Raw genomic sequence first — 19,152 nt, 5'->3', positions numbered from 1 at the left:
ATCTTGCCTAGGCAAAGCATGTACGCATACAAGCCACGTCTAACATAGAACGGTCCACTGAACTATGCTTCGACACGAGAAGTATGGGCACATACCGGACCAAGCTCAACATGGAAAGGCGCAAGCCATAAATGGAAGGTGATGCAATGAATGCATGGAAATTACAATGCAATGTGCACTGGGATGGAAAAGATACGATGGATAAGGCACGCAGGCCAAACCAAATCTTGCCTAGGAAGGGCATGTACACGTACAAGCCGCGTCTAACATAGAACGGTCCACTCAACTATGTTTCGACACGAGAAGTATGGGCACATACCGGACCAAGCTCAATCATGGAAAAGCGCGAGCCATAGATGGAAGTGATGCAGTGAATGCATGCAAGCTACAATGCAATATACACTATATTACAATGATGCATGACAATGCAACTATTTACGATGGTGCATGACAATGCAACTATTTACGATGATGCATGACAATGCAATTATATTTTTTGTTTTTTTTTTGTTTTTTTTTTTTTTTGAAACGCAAATGCATGATGATGCATGATTTCGAAGTGCGCGACAACGCGCGGCTTTTAAGATGCACGTGAACTTGAATATGCGACGACGCGAGTCGCTTGAAATACATGTATTATGCAACTTATCAAAAGTCGTTCGGGCACGACAAACACTGAAGGACTTGCACCTTCAGAAGATTTAGGGTCTCCTAGACCGTCGTATGTACAGGACAGTGTGATGCGCAAAATAGCGCGATTGAATGCATGCCAAATGCAATGAGATGCACAAGATAGCACGATTGAATGCATGAAAAATGCAATAAGATGCGCAAAGTAGCGCGATGCGTTAGACAACGCGAGTGCACAAGACAGTGCGATTGATTTGAAATGCACAAGACAGTGCGATTGACATGTGATGCACATGGGGCAACTTTTGAGTTTTGTAAAAGCCAAAAGGATACGGAAAGGATACACCTTGCACGAATTCGAGCGCCATGCACAGAAGACACAATCCGAGGTCAAAATGGAGGCCAGTTGAGCGTCGGAGATGCACGTTTCTTGCACCGTCTTGAGCAATGAAGGCCCTGAACGACACATATAACCCAAAAAAAGGATGTAGGAGGCTCCAGAACCACTGTAAGAGACCACCGGATACCCACCGGCCATCAAAATGCATCACCGTCCATCCATCGGCCATCATACAATTTCCATTGGCAAACTATTTTGCCGACCGGCAAAGAGTGTGGCCGACCGGCAAAAAATCCCTGTATCGGGGCAATTTTGGCATTTCGCTACGGGCCTTTTAAAATAGGGCTTCTAGCCCTATTTTCTTTACTTCTCCTTGCTCGAAATCTTCTCCTCTCTCTCTCTAAAATATTTTCCGAGCCTTATTTTCTCGTTTTCCTTAGTTTTTGGCTCCGTTTCGTCGTTCGATTCGCGTTCACTCTTGCGTATTGAATGTTTTGAACCAATTGAAATTTCATTTCGGTGTTGTTTTTTTGATTTTCAATTTCCGCCACTCGAGGCTTGTTTCCCTTGAGTTTTTCTCGATATCTGTGCCTTTTCCGCACTTCGGATTTTCCGGCCCTCCCGGGGTTGACTTTTTGTTAACTCTTCACATTCTCGCCCGATTTTTCATCTTTCGGCCATTTTCACATTCTCTTCGAGATGGCGGACGTTCTTCCACAGGGCGGGACCCCTCCAGAGCACGAGATGGATCCCGAGGCCAACCTCTTTCCAGTTCGTATCCGACCGTTCGATCCGGAGACCTACAGGCCTGCGGTTCATGTGATGCTCCCCGATGGACTACGCCAGTTCCGGAGCTTCGAGAGGGGCGTGGCACCCAAGCTTCTCCTGCGCGAGCCTACCTCTCATCTATCTTTCGGCGCTTCCGAGGTAACATTCTTTCCTCTGCTTTACTTTCCGCAATGTAGAATATAAAACTGTCGTAGCTGGTCATATTCTGTAACTGCTTAATTCTGATACACTGATGCACTGTACACTGTAGTTGATCGCAAACAAACTTACAACTGGTATCTGTTTGAAACTTACACGTGCACACACACTGCACTGACCCTGAATCACCCAAACACACGGCGCACACTGTATTTCACTGTATACACACTGGTACCCGGTATCTGCTTGAGTCTGAAAACATGCACACATGTTGTATTTGCCCTGAACCACTCAAACGCGCTGACACATCACACGTTGTAGTTCATTGTAAGTACACCGGCACCCGATGTCTGTTCGAATTTGAAAACATGCACACATGCTGTATACCTGTATGCTTCTTAAAACTGCGTTTTGAATATTGCCTCGCAATTGTTGTTTTTTATTACAGGGGGATTCCCATACCATCAGCGGGTATGGGAATGTCGTTGCTCGGGATTGGTACATAGAGCTGTGTAGACGCGCCCCGCATGGGGGCCTCGCTACAGTTCGGACTCGATTTTTGTCGCGGTTCTTAATCTTGAACCAAAAAGTCCAAATCCGGCAAATCGTTTTGAGAAAACAGTTTTTTGAAAAGTAGTGCCAAACATGGACTGCTTTGCCAGATACAGAGTCGCCACCTAAATATTTTTTAATGGGGAAATTTAGGAAACCCTGACTCGGTGCCGAAGGCCACATGTCCGTCATCACCGGAGTTGTCTCGGCTCGGGAGCTTGGGTACGATCGGGGAAGGTCAGCTACGAGCACCCCCTTTCGCCCGGTCCTAAGACCGGCCTCTACTAACCATGATATCCGATTTTGAAAACGTTATGTGTTCTTATTCCGGTTATTAGCCTAGAATTACTATGTTATGCGCACAGCAAACAAGTATAGACTAGATTGCCTAATTTGGAAATAAGCATTGCATATCCGTTTGTTTTGAAAAGCGCTTTGGAATTTGCTACTCGCAAGTAGGCTAAAATACGGATTTCAACGAGTTTTTCCAACTCAAAGAATCCAACCTCCACCCACGGGTATTCAAACAGTCTTATCTCATATAAGCACTTAGCCACATGGCAAACATATTGTCATGGCAACATTCACACGCATGCGAGATGCTAAAGCGAAAATACTCACATCGTACTCCGTGCCAAAACAATAAACTAGTTAGCAAACATGCATGTTCTAGTTCATGTCAATTGTCTAATGCAACACATACAGGATGCAGTTAGAAGTAGGCTCGGCTAACCTAAGCATGGCATGTGAAATGCGGTCAATCAATTGATACACGTATTCAATTTTGAATTGAAGTACAAATGCAGTTAGCGTGATGTACCGAGCCCAATGCATGCAATACAAATGCATGAATGCACGCATGCATAGCATAAAGTATGCTAAATTAAACGTGCCCTAATCTACCATCATAAGCAGGTAAATAAGAGGGAAGAAAGACGTGAGGTTGGAAGACATACACACCACTCACGCACACTTATTACAGATTTGCCCTCGCTCGGAGGGACCAAATAAATAATACAAATTAATTAACTACGCAAGCTAATTAAATATTACAAATTGCCTAATCAACTAAGCAAATTAATTAATCTAGGAAAAGCAGTAAACCGCCTCGGGAGGAGAGCCTGATGCAATGCATGCTCGGTCTTGCTCGGAAATGCACCGCCATGCATAGGTTGCCTCTGTTTTCCTTGCTTTACTCCTCTGGAGGCTGTCAAAACCTCAGGACTGCTTCTCTGGACATTGAGGAGTGCCACTGGCTGAATAGAATTGCCACCGGCAGCGTGGTGTAGTCACCGGCACAAAATGAATCCATCGGCTGCTGGTTCACTGCCGGTCGGCAATATATACTGCCGGTCGGCAAAGAAGGCCTGCAGAACCTGCAACTCACAGCAACAGAGGGCAAGGCAAAGCATGGCAGCACAATTCAAGGCATATATGCACCAATCATGTCCCTTATCATGGTAATGACTCAAAGGGGCATGTGTCTCGATTCTCGGACCACCAATCACGCATTTCCATGCATGATGGCCCAAGTGATCAAGTATGCAACTTTCATGTCAAATGAAATGCAAACCAAGCAAACAAAACAAGGCCCAATTCCCATCATCAAGTCACGGAACAAAGCATGCATGCAAGATGCAATGCAACCCAGGCATACAAGCTAAGGATGCAACATGGCATGGCAAGGCACTTATGCAAGCATACAAGCAAACATGTGACAATGCAAATGGATGAAAAGGTGGACTTATACATGATTTAGGCAACTCTAAATAGGCCTAAAACAGTGGCCATAGTGCTATAATAAGGGACCAAATACACATGCACACATACACATGATTAAAGGCCAACACTTAGGCACAAATTGGACAACTCTCAAGCACACTTGAAAATGGATATCATGGACAATTAGCATGCAACATAATCTCTGAAAATTATGTTAAAACGAGGTGCCAAACCAAGCAACAAGTCAAGCTAAACATGCAACAAATGGCCTAAGTGCTTGGAGCAAGTCAAAGGGGCTTGAAGCAAGACTAAGCCAACCAAGCCTCACAAGGCTAAGAGGACTTAGAATAGGTTCAAGGAAGACCTAGACCATGCAAAGGGGGCCCCCTAGATGGCATCTAAGTGGCTCAATTTCAAAGCATGCACAATGGCCAAAACATGGAACATGCTACACAAGCTTCCAAAGCATTAAAGAGGCATTCAAGGCCAACATATAGGCATGCAAATGGGACTGAAATAACATGGTGGATGATTCCAAATCACCAAATCAATGCAAAAATGTCATGCTATACACTCATACACTTAAGGCCAACAAGTCGGAATGCAAAGGGGCTATACTAAGCATGCCAAATCCGACCCAAACAACCATGGACAAACCTAAAACATGGCAAAATATGCACAAAATCTTCACAAGACTAAGCCTAAAACATGCTCCAACAAGGGCTAACAACTTAAGGCACATTGAGGCAATAACATGGCATCACATGGTAGGTATGCTAAGCATGCATAGTGTACCAAAACCAACAAAAAACAGAGGCATAATATGACATATTAAGCACAAAAAATAACTAAGGCATGGTAAACATGAAGCTTAGCTAGGTGCTCCCTCAAGAGGCCAAAAATGGTCCTTTTCAAGGACAACAAGGAGAGGGGGTGGCCCTCTCCTTTTGGAGACTTCAAGGCACCATCTCCACCACTGAAATCCCTCAAGATTTCAGTGGTGAAGGGGCCCAAACACCAAAGTCTCGAAACTAGCACAAAATGGTTCAAAATGGGGCCTTTCAAGGCTTAAGAGGGGTCAAACACCTGCAAACCAAAAAACACTCTTAATAAACAATCAAGAGGACTAAAAAAAAGAACTTTTTTGTGTTATACAATAAGCACGAAAACAGCTCTAAGATAGGTAAAAAATCAATGCAAAAATAGGGAATATAAAGTCAAAATTGTTACCCTTGAAGACTTTCATCACAAATAGTGGACCAGCTGGTTCTTCAAGCTCAAAACCACTCAAGAACACCAAGAACAACCTCTTAGAACCTCAGTAGCTAAAGGAAGGTGAAACACTATGTGTTTGTGTGCAATAGTAAGACACAAACACACTTTAACACACACAAGAGGGAAAAAGAGAGAGATAATGTGTATCAAACCCTAACCCTAGAACTCAAACCCTAAAAATGGCTGTCTAAGCTCTCTAAAATATCTCAAGTGTCTCCAACCCTTGCAACAAGAGATAGCCCCTCTCTTTATAGAACTTCTTGTCTTGTAAAGCTTACAAGACAAGCTTCTAAAGAGGGTGATCCCTCCATACACGTGTATGGAGGGGAGCAAAAAGAAAGACAGTTGTCTTAAAATATCTGCAAAAGCAGATGCACAGTAGTCGGTCGGCCAAAAATGTCATTTTGGAAAAAAAGAGTGTCGACCGGCAATCAATAGTGCCGACCTGCAACAAAAAGTGCCGACCGGCAACAAATAGTGCCGATGGCAGCAAAAACCAGCCGGTGACCTCTAGCCACTGCCGGTGATGTGTGGGGATGCCTCACAAGGCATTCCCTACCCCTCCAAGGCAAAACACAAGTGTTTGGTGTGAAACCAGACACTAAACAGTTGAGTTCGGAGATCCTGAGGCAAGGCACGCGAGCCGAGACCTCCGGGAACTCCAAACGAACACAAACATGGATAATCACCGAGTGTTCAAACGGTGACGTCCAGGTCTTGTGGACGGTCAAAAATGAGGTGTCTACAGTTGCCCCTCTTTGACAGAACTCGAAAGTCATAACAATGACGGGAGTGAATGTCAAAGCCCAGAGACGACCCATTTTTGACAAGGCTAAAGACTCAGACAAACATGCAAAACAGACAAGATATGTGCCTGAAGGCAGGGGCAAAATGCAAGACAATGCACAGAGCCGAGCATAACTTATGATCATGCAAAGAAAGCTGTAATGAAGCAAACATGCGATAGTTTTAAGCTGGCATACACCGAACTACACTACAATGCAGAAAGGATGTAAGAGAATTATGTAATTCTCAATACGTCTCACTCGGAGGATACAATACCTGTGCGGCTCGTCTGGTTGCACCAGCCTCAAATGAACCGTACATACAACATCGTGCCTGGGAAGAAAGCAAACTTAACAGGTACAATATCATTAGCAACATGCATGACAATGCAAGAATGGATGCAAAATGATATGCAATATATACAAAATAATGTATAAACAATGCAAATGAAGATGTAATGTAATTGAAACAATGCAAACTAAAATGCAAAGTCGCGATCCAATCACGAGTGGTTCGAAACCACACCTATGTCAAATAGATTGATGGAGGTAACAAGTCTGTCTACCATAGAACGGTCAACTGAACTATGAGCATCGTAGACAGACACAAGAACAAGTATTGAGGGGGGATTGACATAAGTGGGGACATGACCCGCTGGAGAAAGGACAATGATCCTAATGCCGGATGCAAAAATTACACTACAATGTAATATATATATAGATATGCTGGGGAGATGAAATGGATATGGCACGCGGGCCAAACCACATCTTGCCTAGGTAAGGCATGTACGCATACAAGCCACGTCTAACATAGAACGGTCTACTGAACTATGCTTCGACACGAGAAGTATGGGCACATACCAGACCAAGCTCAACATGGAAAGGCGCAAGCCATAGGTGGAAGGTGATGCAATGAATGCATGTAATCTAAAATGCAATGGATATGGCATGAGGGCAAAACCAAATCTTGCCTAGGAAAGGCATGTACGCATACGAGCCATGTCTGACACAGAAAAGGTGCCGCAACCCTCAAACCAACATACCAGCGTGGAATAGGCGCGTACACATGCAGAACTGTTTTAACGTGAAAAGTAAGGGCACATACCAGACCAAGCTCAACATGGAAAGGCGCAAGCCATAGATGGAAGGTGATGCAATGAATGCATGCAATCTACGATATAATGGATATGGCACGGGGGCCAAACCAAATCTTGCCTAGGAAAGGCATGTACGCATACGAGCCATGTCTAACACAAAAAAGGTGCCGCGACCCTCAAACCAACATACCAGCGTGGAATAAGCGCGTACACATGCAGAACTGTGTTTTAACGTGAAAAGTAAGGGCACATACCAGACCAAGCTCAACATGGAAAGGCGCGAGCCATAGGTGGAAGGTTATGCAATGAATGCATGCAAACTACAACGCAATATTTACAAATATGCAATGGAATGGATATTTACAAAATGCATGACAATGCAGTATGATGCGATCTACTGGGGAAAATGCAATGGATGCATGCAAGCTACAATGGAAATGCATGACAATGCACTATGATGCAATGGCTATGATTGCAACTTTCCCTATCTTACCAACAGGGCGATATACTAGGTTGGTTCAGTATCCAGAACTGAGGCGCCGACATGTTGCCTCAATCTATGGGGCTTCCATACAGATTTCAAGCCGAGGATACGCCCCTGGGTATTTAAACTAGACTTTAGTCTCGGAACTCGCGAACCTTTGCGTTCCAGGCATAAGCCGTTCGAACTCTAGTTTCCACCGTCCCAGTTGGTCTTCTAGGAACTCACCGCAAACATAGGCAAGTGGCTTTACCAGACCACCAAAAGTCATTCGGGCACGACAAACACCGAAGGAATTGTACCTTCCGAGGATTTAAGGTCTCCTAGACCGGGATGCAAAATGTATGCATGACAATGCATGTGTTTTTGTTTTTTTTTTTTGTTTTTGGAATGCAAATGATGTATAAAATGCATGTTGCATGGAATGCGCGACAACACGCGGCTTAAGATATGCACGGTAATGCAACCGAATTGCATACATCAATGTGCCGAAGGTTTTGCACCTTCCAAGGACTTAAGGTCTCCTAGACCGTGCGTGTTTAAGGTCTCGCCAGACCAGCACGCGTGTTTAAGGTCTCGCTAGACCGTGTAAACATGCATAACAATGCAAGAATGAGGCACGCATGCTAATGCTAATGACGACACACATACCAGCGAAAAAGTGACACGCATGCCGATGCAAATGAAGCATGGTGCAAGATGATACAAATGAGATAGGCGTGCCTCATAAGATGCAAAATGATACAAGTGTGACACGCATGCTACACGGAATGCAAAATGAAACAAATGAGACACGCATGCCTCACAAGATGCAAGAATGATACAAGTGTGACACGCATGCTACACGGAATGCAAAATTTAACAAATGAGACACGCATGCCACATAAGATGCAAGAATGATACAAGTGTGACACGCATGCCACACGGAATGCAAAATTTTGAAAATTGGACTTATACGCTACGCGAAGCCGGTTTATATTCAAAACAATGCAATGTACTAACAAGTACAAGTAAGGTGCGCAAGATAGCGCGATATGATACATGCAAGATGCAAGATGCAAGTAAGGTGCACAAAATAGTGCGATGCGGTGCGCAAAATAGCGCGAGTGATTTTGAAATTCACAAAACAGTGCGATGCGCAAAACAGCGCGATTGAAATGCAATGCACAAAACAGTGCGATGCGCTAAACAGCGCGATTGATTTTGAAATGCACAAAACAGCGCGATGTGCAAAACAGCGCGAGGGATTTTGAAATACACAAGACAGTGTGATGCGCTAAACAGCGCGATTGAAATGCAATGCACAAAATAGTGCGATGCGCAAGAAAGCGCGAGGGATTTTGAAATGCACAAGACAGTGCGATGCGCTAAACAGCGCGATTCATTTGCAATGCACAAAACAGTGCGATGCGCAAAACAGCGCGAGTGATTTGAAATGCACAAAATAGTGCGATTGAGGTGCGCAAAATAGCGCGATGCGTTTAGACAACGCGAGTGCACAAGACAGTGCGATTGAGGTGCGCAAAATAGCGCGATGGAAATGCAATGCACAAAACAGTGCGATGAAGATGCGCAAAACAGCGCGATTGAAATGCAATGCACAAAACAGTGCGATTGAGATACAAAGTGTAAATGCACAAGATAGTGCGAGTGAATGCATGTTCTATGCAAACGAGGCGCACAGGCCGATGAAAATGACACAAAATGAAACACGCATGCCCCATAGGATGCCAAATGATATAAATGAGACACGCATGCCTCACAAGATGCAAAATGATGCTCAGTGCGACACGTATGCCACACGGAATGTAAAACGATGCTAAGTGTGACACGCATGCCACACGAGATGTAAAATGATGCCAAGTGTGACACGCATGTCACACGGAATGTAAATGGACTTAGATGCGTAACAACGCACGTGTTTCGGAATGCATGACAATGCATGGAATAAAAATGCAATGACAATGCATGAGAGATGTGAATGACAATGCAAAGGGGTGCGTGTCACAATGCATGTAGTATGTGCATAACAATGCAACTGTGAGGTGCATGACAGCGCGATGTAATGCACCGAAATAGTGCAATGAACGCGTGTAACGCACATGGGGCAACTTCTAAATTTAAAAGGATACAAAAAGGATACACCTTGCACGAATTCGAGCGCCACACGCAGAAGACACGACCCGAGGTCACAACGGAGGCCGGTTGAGCATCGGAGATGCACTTTCTTACACTTTCTTGAGCTATGAAGACCAGAAACTTCTCATATGGCCTAAACAAGGTTGTGGGAACACCACCGGCCGGGAGGGGAGGCCACCGGCTGTCCACCTGCTAAAAAAATAACTCCATCGGCACAATATACTGCCGGCCAGCACAAAACATTGCCGACCGGCAAAAAGTTGCTGAGTCGGGGCAGATTCGACATTTCACTTCGGGTGTTTTAAAATAGGGTTTCAAACCCTATTTTCTCACTTTCCCTTGCGCCGAAAACTCTTACTCTCTCTCTCTAGAGCGTTTTCCTCTCCTCTTTCACCCGTTTCTTCGCGTTCTACGCCCGTTTCGTCGTCGGATTCGCGATTTCCTTCGCGTTTCGGACATTTTCAACCGAACACATCTTCGTTTCGGTGCCTCGTTTGGCGTTCCCGCCTTTTTGGAGTTTGTTCCCCTTGCTTTTCTCTTGATTTCCGTACCATTTCACATCCCGGCCTTTTCGGCCATTTTCGACCTTCTCGGGAGTTGACCTTTTGGTTGACTCTTCGTATTCTAGCCCGGTTTTCCTTCCTCCGACTATTTTCTCATCATTCTCGACATGGCGGACGACATTCCACGAGGCGGGACTCCCCCGGACCACGAGATGGATCCCGGGGTCGAGCTCCTACCTTTGAGCAAGCGCCCGTTCGACCCGGCGACCTACCGGCCGGCGATCCATGTTCTGCCCCCCGACGGACTCCGCCAGTTTCGGAGCTTCGAGAGGCACGTGCCACCCGAGCTATTGCTGCGCGAGCCTACCTCCCACCTGTCTTTCGATGTTTTCGAGGTAACTCTCTTTCCTCTACTTTACTTTCTGCAATGTAGGGCACAAAAACTGTCGTAGCTTATTTGTACTCTTTAACTGCTTGAATCTGATATGCTATACACCGTAGTTGATTGTAAACATACGTACAACTGATATCTGTTTGAGACTGGCACATGCACACACTCTGCACTAACCCTGAATCACTCAAACACACGGCGCACACTGTATTTCACTGCAAACACACCGATACCCGATAGCTGTTCAAATCTGTTAAACCTGCACGCATGCTATATCCGTTCTGAACCACCCAAACATGCTTACGCATCACACGCTGTAGTCCACTGTAAGCACACCGGCACCCGGTATTTATCTAAATCTGTTAAACTTGCACGCATGCCACATCTGTATGCTTCTCAAAACTGCATTTTGAATGTTGTCTTGCAATTGTTATTTTCTGTTTACAGGAGGATTCCCATACCATCCGTGGGTATGGGAACACTGGCGCTCGGGAGTGGTACGACGAGCTCCCTGACGCGGTCCGTCGCATAGTGGACCAGGCGGGCTTCGACACCTTCTGCCGAGGACTCTCCAGGCTTACCACATGCTGGCCTCTCCTCGCCGCTCTGGCGGAGAGGTGGTGGGACACAACCGATTCATTTCACTTCTCCACAGCAGGGGACATGACGATGACCCCTTACGATTTCTCGATGCTCACAGGCATCGGGGTAGGGGGTGATCCGTTCCCCTTTGATATCGACATAGATGAGTGGACTGCCACTCAGGTCCATCTGCTGGGTGAGGCGCCACCTTTTGCTCGTCCAGGCTTTGTCCGGTATTCCTGGTTTGAGGTGCAGTTTAGGGTCCAGCCCACTCTCGGTGATGCAGATCCGATGACCCCGGAGGCCGTGGAGAGGTATGCTCGCGGCTTCCTCATGTTTTTATTCGGGACGACCATCTTCGCCGACCGGGCGAACACCGTGCCTCTTTGCCTTCTCAGCGCACTGGTGGACGTCCGGGACATTTTGCACTATGACTGGGGTGGCGCCGCTCTGGCCACCCTCTATGGATACATGAGCTCAGCTTCTCGCGGCAGCGGCCAGTTGCTCGGAGGCTATTGGCGGGCATGGAAGGTACATTTCTTCTCCGCTTTTCATTTCTGCCCTATATTTTTTGTACTCTGTACACTGCACACACTGTAGCCTGCTTTATACTTGTTGTATACTGTACACACGGCACACACATACATTCTTCTTCACACTGACTGTACACTGCTCACACTATACACTCTGTATACAATACGCTGCACAACACACGGCTCTGCCATTTCTGCTTTATTCTGTATTCTGCTTTATCTGATAAATGCACTGGTATTTATCTTGCAGTTGTGGGTTTACGCCTACTTTCCTAGGCTCGCTCCCGTACCAGTCACAGAGACTCCTCTGGTCGTCCCCTTTTCACGTCGCTTTGACGGGAGATGCACCCGGAGGCCACGAGAGACATTCGGCTTTTTCTGCCGATACTTCGACACCATCACCCCCGCGGAGGTATGTTTTACTTACATTTTATTTAAGCTTCACCTTTCCACTACATATTTCAAAGATAGTAGATAACAAACTGTATTGCATTTTCAGATCACCTGGCAGCCTTGGGCTCCGTTGCCGGCGGCGACGCGGGACCGGTTTGCCGGTACGGATGAGACCTTACGTTTCCGGATCCTACTAGAGGGCCCGGTCTGTCGGGCTTGGTACCTGGGTGAGCGTTTCCTACGCCAGACCCTAGGGTTACCTAAGCAGATAGTCCCAGTTCACCCTCCTGCGGATATGAGGGAGACCGAGGGGCTCACCACCGAGCAGATGGACGATTTCACTATTGGCTGGGAGGAGGCCCGCTTCAGAGGCATCGGCGACTACCGAGAGTACGTGCAGACGTACCTGATACGACCTCTGAGCGGCGGCCGTCGAGCAGAGAGAGCCAGACCCGTGGCGCCAGCGGCTGGGGCAGGAGCGGGAGCTGGAGCAGGAGATTCGAGGAGGGCTCGAGCCCGTGGCAGGGGCGGAGTTCAGGGAGGACGGGGAGCTGGCTGGCCCGCCCTGCCTGCTGCACTGACTTTCTGGGGGCAGGGTGGGGCGACCTATCAAATCCCCTTCGCCCCTCCGCCAGCTGATCACGAGTTCGTCGGTGTCCCCGACTTACCTCCGGTATGTATTACTGCATTTTCGTATAGTCATTTCATTTCAGTTTATTTGATATTCCACAGAATATTGATGCATCTGATACTTTTGCAGGCTTCTTCTGAGTACACCCGTCAGTCATTGGCGATGAATGCCTCTATGATGGGGATGCTTCAGCGGACTTTTGACCTCCTAGCCCTCTACAGCATTCCGGTATGTTCTTCTGACACTGGCCTCAAACCATTCATACACTATTTCACATAATCTGGTGCACGACACAACACCTAATATACTGATCTCACAGCATCTGATACACTGCATACACTGCATTCTGCACTGTACTCTGCATTCTGCACTGATAAACTGCTCACGGCATTCATACACTGTACTCTGCATTCTGCCCTGATAAACTGCTCACGGCATTCTCACACTGTACTCATACACTGCATTGTGCACTGATAGATTGCTCACGGCATTCTCACATTGTACTCATACACTGCATTCTGCACTGATAAACTGTCTACAGTATACTGATGCATTTCCCTTTTCATGTACTTTTTCCAGCCTCCTTTCCAGATTCCTATGGCAGGAGGTGCTCCAGCTGGACCTTCCGTCCCGGCCCGAGGGAGAGATGAGGAGGGCAGAGCATTTCCCCGCACGAAAGCGGGGCGCACTCATATTGGGAGTAGCTCGCGAGCTCCAGTCCCGGATGATGATGATGACGAGGAGTCAGAGGCGGTGGCAGAGGCGGAGTCAGAGTCATCAGAGGAGGAGACCGGAGGCGGCACTAGCTCGGGCTCTGACGACGATGCTGATGATGCTCTTGGACCCTCGTCCAGGAAGAGGACTAGGACAGACTGACGGCCCTTGGAGTGCTCGACACAGATGCGGATTTTTTTTATTTTTCTTCTTTCTTGTACTTTTCTCTTTTGTTGGTAGTTAGATTACCTTGTACTGCCGCAGGCAGGTTTTTGTTTTCCTCAAAACTTGTATATTTGAAAAGATGATGAAATGAAACAGGCTTTTTTATCTGAAAAAGTGTTTACATCCGTATAACTTTACCTTTCATACTTTGCATCGCATCACACCATATTACACCTCAATGTAAATGAAATTGATTAGTTGTCTGAAAATTGAACACTTGCACTGTAATAATAAGATAACTAAACGGCCAATAGCAAAATAACCCAAGCAACCCACTGCTTGATTCTGGACACACAACCCTTACTCTGTTGGGGATTAATCTGCATACAACCCATAACACAGCCTTCGGTTCATTCTGCACATAGCAAATCCTGAACAAACAGCCCAATCTGACAAGACAGACTACGGAGGTGAAACCAGCTGGAGTTGAAACACAATCAAATATAGAGAATGGCACAACATTCTGAGCATAAATGATTTATTTTCGGAAAAGGGGGGTTCTTAACCGGGGTATCGAGCCTACAACCAGACACAGCGGGGGGGACTCAAACAGAGAGGTACACGTCCTAAACACAACGAGACACGCTCAGAAGAGACCGAGAACAAAGGTTGAGATAAATAAAACAAAAGACACGTCATACAGACGCGTTAACAAAGACGGGGACCCCAGATCATGAGGAGCCAGTTTCTCTGGGTATTGTTTCCTACCCTTTCTGATTTTGTGATTCACACATCACTCGGCCCTCAGGCTCGGTTTTTCTCTCAAAACCCTTTTTCTTACTTTTTCCTCTCAACTTACACCTCTCTATTCTTCATTCTCTCATTTTTCGTCCCTCCCCAGGGTAATTAATTGATGAATAGGAAGTTGAGGGTTCACGTCCAATACCATTAGCTCACAGCTATTTCTTCTGGTGGGTAGAGTGCCCTCCGGGCAAGTACGTTGACGACGGGGGAAAGACAGAACGCCTGACTCAACTGTGCCCCTAGTTCATCATTTTGACCATTTTGACCATTTTTTGTTTTTGCTTTCTACTAAAACAGTTTTGATCAAGATGAGAGTCAGATTAACATACTTATTCGATTTTTGATTTGAAAGCCATGCAAGTCAGGGTGTAAGCACTGAAAATTTTCCTTTTTGGGTCCAAGAAAATGGTCTAGTTTTGGAAAATAGAATAGTTTTCGAGAAAATAGTCAACTTTAGTAAAAAATTTCAAAAGCTATTTTTGCAAACGGCTGATGCTCAACAAGCATGGAACTTACTCTTTGAGATGCGCAACCTCGGATCGGAGGCAATGGAAAATTGCCCCTAGTTTGAAAAACGCCGCACGGCAACGGAAAGTTTCCCCTGGTATGAATGGTGGCTCGCGACGACTGGTGGCAACGGAAAGTTGCCCCTTGTTTAGATGGTGCCGCAGCAATCCGCAAACAGTCTTCATTGACGGTGGCCGAACTCTTGGACACAGAGATGACGAAGACGGTTATAACAAATATATGGACACAGTCGCCTTGGAAGGTGTTGGCGACTAGACTTTGGGATGAAATCGAAACCATGAAAGCGTTGGGGGCTGGACTTCATGATGAAGTTGCCTACGTATCCCAAACATGGGAATCAAGCCTTACGTAGTTCCTGTTAGGGTACACTCGGGTATTTTAACCTTCACTTTTCAGGCTCTAACTTTTGCCAAGGCGCCCGATGCGGGTTTTCGACCTTGCGAGCTTCTTTTATTTTCCTTTGTTCATTTCTTTTTCTTTCTTTTTCGCATTTTTTTCTTTTCTTTTCTTTTTTTTTTGCATTTTTTGCTTTTCTTTTTTTTTTTGTATTTTTCTCTTGCTCTAACTTTTGCCTGGGTCGCCCTTCCGGGTTCTCGGCCCAGCGAGCCTCTTAAAGGGTAAAAGTGTAACAAGTCCATGCCAAATGTTTTTTTTTTTGAAGTTGAAGCCTCTCTGTGTCTAGGAGAACGGCTGTTGCACCGATTTGTAGAAGAATCGATCATGGTCGTTCCACGAGCTTCTTCTGGTGAGATCTACTCGTTTTGATTCGGCTTTGATGCCTCCTGCTCGAGGGCTGCTTCTGATCCGGCCACACAGACCTTGCATGACGTTTGATCGCTTGAACTTTCTGAACGGGTTCAAGGTTCGAAATGGGCGGGTTAAATCTTGAGGCTGAGAGCGATCCTAGGCTACACAATCTCAAGAGCGGTCCCACACAGGTCTTCACAGGGCTGTGTAAAACATTTGTTTTTGAAAGTTTTTAAGAAAGCGGCAAATTGCTCGCGCCGAAGATAGTGTGGAACCAATCTGGATCAAGCCAGGATCCTTCTCAGTACTCACGCCGACAAGCATGATTTCGTTCATTAAAAGGCTTAGCACGCCTCTCTTTCTCTCAATTTGATCAAAATTTTACAAAACCCGAGGAATTCCTTCCTCTTCGTTTTTATCACCGCAGTGTTCAAAAGGGTTTTTTTTTGAAAAATTTAGGTTAATGCAATGAGTTTGGCGCGCAGGAGAGCAAGCGAGATGTACTGTCAGTCCATTCAAATCCTCTGGCACTTAAACTGAAAGCAAGCATGAAAATGAGATAGCAACAGCTGTTTCATTCAGATTTGTTGGTGCAACTGGCGCCTCGGCAGAAACAGACTCAAAAACAAAAACAGGTAATTATAAGACAAAACGGTGTTCGAGGCAACAACCCCAGAATCACTTGGTATTCTATACAAAGAGGACTGACTCATCACAACAAGACAGACCCTTAAGCAAAAAGACTGACTCAAGACAAAGAGACAGACTCAAAACAAAAGACTAACTTGATACCCAAGCCAGGATTTACAAAGCTAGCGTTCACAGCTACTCAAAAATGCGTGCCAGACGCTTCATTCAAAATACATCCAGATGCCGCCCGCAGGTGGTTTACTTTCTAATCACATACTTGCAGTATCCTCAAAGTCCAACAGCTCGGTGGTAACAGACTTCGCTGAGGTGGGTGGGAGGATAACCTCATTGTCAATCAAATCTTGCACCTCATGACGGAGGCGGAAACAATTGTCGGTGGCATGGCCTGTCTGCTGGTGGTACGCACAGTACTGAGCAGCATCATGCGTGGCAGGGAGATTCTTCGGGAGAGGCCGAGGCTCCAAGGGTTTAAGGTGTCCCCTCTCGGCAAGGATCTGAAGTGCCTTGGACAGAGGCATGTAGAGAGCGTGAAAAGTCCTGCGCCCCCGGGGCAGGTACTTTGGAGTCTGAGCGCTCTTACTAGCCGCACAAGCGAAAGGGTCGGCAGGCGCCACCTTAGCTTTCTGATCTTTCCTGGGTGCAGGGGCGGGAATAGGAAGAACTGTCTTGGCATGACGGGGCCTATCCCAATTTTCTGATTGGCTTGAACTACTCTCAGGTGCAGTGGGGAAAGCATCCTCCACAGTTTTTATCACAACTGCGGATATCTGTTGCTTGTTCATCCCCCCGGCTTTCAAAGCCTCGACTGCCCACAGTAGTTGTTCGATGGGATCGGTGTCTATCTTTGCTTTGTCTTTTCCTCTGGCCTCAGCCTGATCGAGGGTTTGAGTTGATGTTGATACGTCATTGCCATAGTTGAAGGCCATCTCCGGTTGGCTAAGTTCAATCACAATTCGCCCCAACAGCGGGGGCTCCTGGGGTACAAAACTCCCGGCATACGGTGCGGCTGGTGGTGAAGCTGACATTCCGTAGGCGAGATCCGCCACAGACCTTTGGAGATCACCTATCATCCCCATCAGTTCAAATGTAGTAGGCTCGCGAGCCTGGTATAGCTGGGGGGTCCAAACCGGGTGCGCAATAGGCGAGCTGGGTAGATGTGACACATCAGTGTTGGCCTCACTTTGCAGAGTGATCCCCTGCTCCATTGCAGCCGTCATAACTACGATCTCTTCTGAATTCTGCATCATCATAAGCCCTGCCTCGGCGAGGGGGAACACTGGCTATTCTGTATCAACTCTCTGACCCTCTGAACTGAAAGGAAAAACATACAGCATTTCAGCTACAAACGGATCAAACACAGGTATAGCCGAACAACTGTACTCTACTGCGGATCACTGTTCCCAGAAATCACTGTCCCAAAACTGAACCTGATACCCGCAGATAACTGATTCTCATAACTGACACTGATGTCCTCAGGTCTGATACTCAATCTTGCAAACTGACATGTACTTTCCTGTAGAGCAACATTCTAAAAGCACATAGCAGGTAAAGAGAGCCAAAACACCCCTATGTTGGGGTAGGGTTTCCCTGTCCTATTTTGTCAGGAGCTAGGGTTCCACTATGCACGCAGCAGTTTTCAAACAACCTAACATCGGGTAAGCAGCCTGTCCTAATTTGGAATGGCCACTACGGATCCGAATATGCACTAGGTCGAATGGTCGAAAAGGGTGCCCCGGTAAACCGGGGTTTGTGTTCCCATGCTGTCAGAGCCCATAACCGGTCAGCCTTATGGTCATGCCTTGACAAGACAAGCCTCCGGCAAACCGTTCAGGAATGGCAGATGGAAAACACTGTGTTCCTAGGCGCACCAATGCAAATGTAATGCAAAGAGACACATAGATGAAGTCAAAATGGGATATCACGAGTTCGAGTCAAGCTCTCTAATCTCCCCAGTAGAGTCGCCAGAAACTGTAGACGCGCCCCGCGTGGGGGCCTCACTACAGTTCGGACTCGATTTTTGTCGCGGTTCTTAATCTTGAACCAAAGAGTCCAAATCTGGCAAATCGTTTTGAGAAAACAGTTTTTTAAAAAGTAGTGCCAAACACGGACTGGTTTGCCAGATACAGAGTCGCCACCTAAATATTTTTTAATGGGGAAATTTAGGAAACCCTGACTCGGTGCCGAAGGCCACATGTCCGTCATCACCGGAGTTGTCTCGGCTCGGGAGCTTGGGTACGATCGGGGAAGGTCAGCTATGGGCACCCCCTTTCGCCCGGTCCTAAGACCGGCCTCTACTAACCATGATATCCGATTTTGAAAACGTTATGTGTTCTTATTCCGGTTATTAGCCTAGAATTACTATGTTATGCGCACAGCAAACAAGTATAGACTAGATTGCCTAATTTGGAAATAAGCATTGCATATCCGTTTGTTTTGAAAAGCGCTTTGGAATTTGCTACTCACAAGTAGGCTAAAATACGGATTTCAACGAGTTTTTCCAACTCAAACAATCTAACCTCCACCCACGGGCATTCAAACAGTCTATCTCATATAAGCACATAG

This window comes from Camellia sinensis, chromosome 3 (genome assembly GCF_055761805.1).
Source record: "Camellia sinensis isolate YWXY chromosome 3, ASM5576180v1, whole genome shotgun sequence".
In the NCBI taxonomy this organism is placed as follows: Eukaryota; Viridiplantae; Streptophyta; class Magnoliopsida; order Ericales; family Theaceae; genus Camellia; species Camellia sinensis.
Note: the sequence above shows the minus strand (reverse complement) of the source record.